We start from the raw sequence: 7,499 nt of genomic DNA on the forward strand, positions 1-7,499 counted from the left end.
TGGAAGGCAACCAATAAATGTTCTCTCTCATCTCTCTCTCTCTCTCTCTCTATCTCTCTCTCTATATATATATATATATATATATATATATAATCGTTGGGTGAGAATTAAAAGAGTGTTCCTAATGATTTCTAGCATTCCTCCTTTTACAAAATGAGAAAGTAAATCTTTGGTGCTGTCCAAAAGCTGTCTGAGAAGCTGCAAAATAGTTTGGTTGTAAAAGACATCTGTGAGTTTTCCTCATTTAGATCTGGGGCTGAATTTGTATAAGCCAATATAAAAAGTTATCAGAAGAGACAAGATGAGAGCATAGATGCTTAAACACAAGAAACAGTTACAGTCTTGGATACAGTGAAAATACATACCATCAAATAATAAGTATGAGGAACTGTAGCCTTTTAAGAAGTAGACTTTTGTTTAAAAAATTATTTAAGTGCATAACCAAAAAAAAAAAAATACAGTGTTAACAGGTTCTCCTGTAAGTATATTTCAGTAACACCTGGAATCTCTGCTAGCTGGACACAGAACAACTTTTTGCTATTTCTTGTTCAGAACAGACTCAAAGCTCAATATTCTTCTGAAATCCCTAACTTTCTGTGAGAGAGTGTCCTCTGAGGGCTCCTGGACTGCGAGTGGGTGCAGGCTGAGCTGAGGGACCTCCCCCTCCCATCCCCACCCCGAGTGCATGAATTTCGTGCACTGGGCCTCTAGTATATACAGTACAATAGGTTTTTGGTTAAAAAAAAGAGAAGGTAAATAACTCTACTCATTTACTGTCTTTACATGCTTTAATAAACTAATAAGTACCATTATGGGGGTGGGGCTGAGAACCGTTGGGGAAAAATGGATGTTAAATAATTGAATGGGATGAAAGTTTGTGACTCAAAGACATCACATTTTATATCTACGTACATTTTATTTTTATTTTTTATATTCTTAATCCTCACCCTTATTGATTTCAGAGAGGAAGGAAGAGGGAGAGAGGAGGGATAGACAGGCTGAGCTGAGGGACCTCCCCCTCCCATCCCCACCCCGAGTGCATGAATTTCGTGCACTGGGCCTCTAGTATATACAGTACAATAGGTTTTTGGTTAAAAAAAAGAGAAGGTAAATAACTCTACTCATTTACTGTCTTTACATGCTTTAATAAACTAATAAGTACCATTATGGGGGTGGGGCTGAGAACCGTTGGGGAAAAATGGATGTTAAATAATTGAATGGGATGAAAGTCTGTGACTCAAAGACATCACATTTTATATCCACATACATTTTATTTTTATTTTTTATATTCTTTTTTTTTTTAATGTTAATATTTTTTTTATTTTTTTCAAATTTTATTTTTTAAGGATATGTTTATATAGATTTTTAGAGAGAGAGGGAAGGAGAGAGAGTGCAAGAGAAACATCGATCAATTGCCTCCTGTATTCGCCCTGACAGGGATTGAATCAGAAACCTAAGTATGTACCCTGACTGGGAATTGAACCGCAACCTTTTGGTGCATGGAATGATATTCCAACCAACTGAACCACCCAGCCAGAGCATCCATGTACATTTTAGTACTGACTTGTTTGGTGGTGATTAGGGAAATGGTATTTTATATTGGTAGGTGCTGGGTAAAAAAGCTGAGAAGCCAGACACTAAGGAAGCTTAGAATGCAGATCTAATGCTGATGAAGTTCACTGCAGCTGTTTCCACCTTTCTAGTCACACTCTCTGTAGAGGCTAACACTCCATTGAACTGAGTCAAACCACATATCCAGGCAGACAAGAATAAAAAGAAAAAAGATATAAAGAAAACAGATCAGTTATTTAATTAGGTTCTTCGTAAGAAATTTAGAACACCAGTTTGTGAGGATAAAACTCATTGGTGAGAGCAAACACAGAGCAGAGGTTGCCCTAGACTAGAGCCAAGGAATTGCTTTGATTTTTGCCTGAATTTCCGAGTCCATGGCTTTCTGGTCAACCTTGTCCTGCTCTGTAATCTCGTATTTCTCTTTCTCTCTGTCGAAGACCTCATCCTCCTGGTGTCTGGGCTTTCGCAGCTGCTTCTTGAAGGAAACATCAGTGAGATGTTTGGGGCTTTCACACCACTGACATGAGTCTTGGTGGAGGTGGCGATGATGAATTTCTGGTGTGTTCTACACAGAGGAATTCGGTTAAGGGACAGAGGTCCAGTTACAAGTAGCAGGCCACTGCTCGGGTGCTTCAGGAAAACCACCCTCTTGCCTCTGGGGCACTGGTGAGGACGATCAGAATGGTCCCGGGAGTGATGGTGGCCCGCAGTTTTCTCATATGCTGACAAGGGTTTCTTGTCGTGGCTCAACAGCTTTTGAGACACATCTTCAGTAGGATAATACCCAGGCATTTTGCGAAGTTTAGCCACTCGGGTACCACCAACTGGTATTGTGGCACTAGCAAGAGCTTTCTCCTTTTTGTTTTCAACCCTCGATTTAGCTGCTGAATTCTTCCTCTAGTACATGGCCTTTTGGGAATGCATAGCCGACTGGGAATATCTGCCAATTCCTCAGACTAGGACAGGGTTTGAGCCACAGTGGGGCTTCCCTGTCTTAGGCATCTTGGCCGTGAGTTTACCCTTCTTAACCTTGCCACCAGCTTTGGCCTTTTTCTCTTCAGGTTTCTCCTCCTTAGTATCTGGCTTCTCAGTTTTTCACCCGCCTTATTGCAAGATGAGAAAGAGCAAGGAAATCTTTGTGTATTAATAAACATCTCTTGTAACACCCATGTAAATTAATTTTGCCAAACAGAAAGAACACATCTAAGTAAGAATGCAGAACAAGCCTATGTGGTCAAGTCTATACTTAAGGGGTAGGAACTGGCCAGGAGGGGCAAAGCAAGCAGGCATGATACTTGCCCTGCTGCCATTTGACTTAGCACATCATTTACCACAGTCATAAAAAGACAAACCAAGCAAAACAACAACAAAAAAACTCCAAATACTTGGCATTCGTAAATAAATTTTAAAAAGACAGAAACACCCAGTTTAATACTAGTTTCTAAAATCTAAATGAAGGCCTGAGCCCTTCTTGTAAGCTGCTAACTACCTAAAGCACACAACTTTATTCCTAATTTTTCAGTATTGATATCTACAGACTGATGCCAACGCTTGATATATGGTAATTATGTAAAGAACAAGCTACTATCTTGGCAACTTTTTTTTCTTTCTAAAAACCTTCCGTATTCTTTGGAGAACTCAATTGTTCTCAAGTATGGTCTCTCTTGCAAAATAGTGAAAGTACGAATTCTTTTCTTAGTGGTTTTGTGTCTGAGTTCTCCTTTCACAACTGGTAATGGTTGAAGCTGGGTGAAAGGTACTTCAGGTCCTTTTACTCTTCTCTCCAATATTGTATATAGTTGTCTTTTGGTATCTACAGGGGATTGGTTCCAGAACCCCCATGGACACCAAAATCCAGGGATGCTCAAGTCCCTTATATAAATGGCATAGTATTTGCATGTAACCTATTTACAACTTCCCATATACTTTAAATCATCTCTAGATAGTCTAAAATACCCACTACAATATGAATGCTACATAAATAATTGTTATACTGTATAGTTTAGGGGATAATGGCAAAAAAATCTGTACATGTTCAATACAGAGGCAGTAATTATAGGCCTAACTACATAGTGCACATCAACCACAGCATAACATTTTTTTATCTGAATATTTTTGATTTGCAATTGGTTGAATCTATGATGCAGAATCTGCAAGTGCAGAACCTGCAGATTCAGAGTGTTGGCAGTATATGCTCACATTTCTGTAATTAAAAATGTATACATAGCGCTATATAGAGTATCAAAAGCTATTGTCCGTGCTTTTATGCAATGACATAAGGCTTAGTCTAATTTTCACTAGTTTCCAAACTTGAAGGCTACTTTGAGGCTGTCCATGCTACCAGTATAAATGGCAGACCATGATAAAGAGTACTGGAGTTGGCTGCCTGGAACCAAGGAAAGTTATCTTTTGTGGTTCTGAAGCTGGTGTTTTCTGGCTTTACTAGTGAGGATAGGTTCCTCAATCTCAAATAGCAATGAAGGGAGCCAGAGTTTCCATATTATTTGCTACGCTCAGTGTGCACATCAAAAACAGATCCAAAAGCTATAGCAACTGAAAAATATTTGTTTTAATCAGTGTTTGGGAAACAAATGCTGGTATTTGGCTTCAGGATTGGCTTCTTCAGCATTGATATTGGCAGATCCAATTCACAATAAAGTCCTACAGTAATTGTGGTGTTTTTTTAAAACCCGATATGGACTTACTCAGAAAAACTGCTTGGTACATTTGCACATTTTCATTTCCTGGAGGTTCCTTTGGATTTGTTTGGCTCTGGTATCATGATTATTTAAAATGTTTTCCCTTTAAATATAAGAACAAACTTGTTACCTATAGTCATATATGTGTATTTAACAAGTAATGATTGATCTACTAGTATGAGGCACTTTTCTTAGAACTCTGGAAAAATATAAAGATGAATCCGATAAGTATTGTCCTCTCAGCAAAGTTTGAGCCCCATAAGGGGCACATGTTATGAGTCAGGCATTGAGCTAGGTGCTGGGGAATTGGAGGTGAATATGCAAAGTTCCTGACTTCATGCTGCTGCACATAATCAAGACAGATAAGTCTAGAGAATAGAGAAGGATTTGTGGAGAAAATGACCTTGAAGCTGGAGGTATAAGGGACAAATTAGAGTTAGCCAGACAAAGTGGAGTGGAATCAAAGGTGTCTTTTTAAAATTTTTAAATTGATTTTATTTATTTATTTATTTTTAGAGAGGAAGGGAGAAGGATAGAGAGACTGAAATATTGATGAGAGAGAAACATTGATCAGCTGCTTCCTGCACCTCCCCTGCTGGGATCGAACCTGCAACCAAAGCATGGGCCCTGACCAGGAATTGAACCTGGTGACCTCTTGGTGCATGGGTTGATGCTCAACCATGCCACACCAGCTGGGTTATCTACTTCCCTTAATTTCAGAATTGGGTCATTGATTCTCATTATTTGGGTTGTTTAGAGTGTTTACCTATTTCCCCATCCTTCATGACTCAGGCTTGGTGCATTGAAACTAGATGTTGGATCTTCTGAGACAGTGTATTTACAAGATACCCTCCTAGACGTGAAATCAGCGGGCTCATGGGAGTGTGTATGTCCAGTGCTGATGCTTGGGGCCAATGACACTCTAGAGAGGCTGGTCACTCTGATGCCATTTGAGGAAAAGCCTTGATCCCTGAGCACCTCTTCCTATAAGATCTGGTCCTGGGTCATCTCACCTGCAACCCGTGTGCCCTTCTGTATCCCCATCCTTCTTCCCCTGCTCCAGCCCAGAGAGAACACACAAGAGGTCATTAAAGGAGTGGGCAAAAGTAAGTTTAGTTGTTCATATGGAAAAAGATATGCAGGTTATGATTATTACACAAAAGAATAACTTACAGGAATAAGCTGTGTTTCATATACTCACAACTGTAATCCTACTTCTGTCACCCCTACATTCAAGGCTATTGCAACAAGGGAGAAAGGCCAGAACTCAGGCTGAGGGCTCCTTCATGGAAACAAAAGGTAGGGAGGTTTCTAAGCACTGAGGAGAGGTTCAACTATGGGGAGGGGTGTGTCCAACACTTTGGGTTTGTTTCCAGTGGTTTTCCTCTGTGTTTTCTATTTAGTACCCATCAAAGTTAGGCTTCTACCCTCCTATGGAGAAATATGTATAGTAAATATGTCCCTCCCAGCCTCCCTTGGCCATACTTTAGGTGTCACCCCAGCAGAATCTGGGTGGTGTGGGCACCTCTGTTCTTAAAAGCTCCCCTCCACTCCTGTGTCCTCAAGGAGAACATTAGGTAGAGCCACAGGCCCTGATCCCAAAGCTGCTGCCTCACACAGGGGTTGCTGGGCCGGGAACCCTGATCCCCAGAGTTTGCCCTCTGCTGGGTGAGATGTCCATGCTGTACAGCTAGTTCCCCGACAGCTATGAGGCCTGGCTAAGGAGAAGGGGCCACTGCTTGTCAATACGCATTATTAGCAATAACCAAAAACTGGAAGTAACTCAATGTCCCTCAACTGAAACATGGGTAAAAAAACTATGCTGTATTTACACAATGGAATATTATTCAGTAATGAAAAATAAATGACGTTCTATATCCACGCCACAACATGGATGAACCTTAAAAACATGATCAGTGAAAGAAACGAGACACTAAAGGTTCCACCATTGAGCCCAACGTTGGCTGTTGATTTTAAGGTTTATTTAAAGACACATGACAGCTGGAGCTGTTCAGTCTTTAGTTAAATGATTCTATATGTGCACTTAGGAGTTTAGGTGCAGCATTATAAAGGAGAATTTCCACTATGATTGGGCAGCTGTCGGTTGGTTTCAAAAACTGAGAGTTGCTATGAACAACTATATGCCAACAAACTGAACAATTTAGAAAACATGGATAAATTCCTACAAACACACAATCTTCCAAAAGTGAATCAAGAAAAAAAAAACCCATAAAATCGCTTGACTAGCTTAGCACAGGGCTGGCACACAGTGAGTTCTTAATCATCATCACCGCCATTATCAAAGGAATGGGTTGAGGATAATAGTAAACTGTGACTCTTCCAGTCTCAGCGATGCTATAGAAAAGCTGGAGTCTCTTTGGTATCAATGTAGGGAATGTAATATATTCATTAGAGCTAAATTATGGTCTTGTTGGGGTTGGCTACATGCGGGTCACTGACCCAACGATGTCTCTGAGCACACGTACTTTGTGGCCAGGTGTGTTTGTGTGGGTGCGTTAATCCTCACCCGAGGATGTGTTTTACAGATTTTAGAGAGAGAAGAGAGAGAGAGAGAGAGAGAGAGAGAGAGAGAAACATCGATGTATGAGAGAAATATCCATTGACTGCCTCCCAAATGGGCCCCCACCAGGACGGAACCCACAACCTAGGTACGTGCCCTGACCGGATGAAACTGCAACCCTTCAGTGTACAGGAGGATGCCCCACCGAGTGAGCCACACCGGCCAGAGAAGCAGGTTCATGCATCACATAACCCACAGCGTATGGCTGCAGCTGCTGAAGGACGGGAGTGTGATCTGCGTCCTTCCAAGTTGTCCATCACTAGCCAGGTAGTCAAGGTGAGGGACCCCAGGCCCGGAAACCTCCCTATGCTGATGTGACCCACGGGCTCTCTGCAGGGCAGCCAGCAGAATGAGGACCAGGAAGAGAACCACGGTTCACCAAGGATGTGGCCACCACGAGGAGCCATGGGATTCTCCAGGGACCAGCAGTGGCCAGCGCACCTGCCTCCTGGGCACATGAGATAGGCCTGCCGATGGGCGTTCCTGGCTGGAGTGGACCCTCAAGCTCGCCCAGATCCCGGGGAGACAGAAAACCAAGTGGCGTCTCGGGGACCAATGCCTGGCAGCCCGGAGCAGCCGGGGGAAACGTGCCTTCCATTCCTTAGACACAAGGATCGTTCCCATCTCCAAAACCCTGAAGACCCTGC

At 41.9% G+C, this 7,499-nt stretch overlaps 1 pseudogene; it reads right to left on the reverse strand.

Annotated features, from left to right (window-relative positions):
- Positions 1 to 1,793: 1,793 nt before the first annotated feature.
- The window catches only part of LOC102759186, a 40,433-nt pseudogene continuing 34,727 nt past the window's right edge, over positions 1,794 to 7,499 (reverse strand).

The sequence above is a fragment of the Myotis davidii genome, unplaced genomic scaffold (assembly GCF_000327345.1).
Source record: "Myotis davidii unplaced genomic scaffold, ASM32734v1 scaffold97, whole genome shotgun sequence".
Taxonomy (NCBI): Eukaryota; Metazoa; Chordata; class Mammalia; order Chiroptera; family Vespertilionidae; genus Myotis; species Myotis davidii.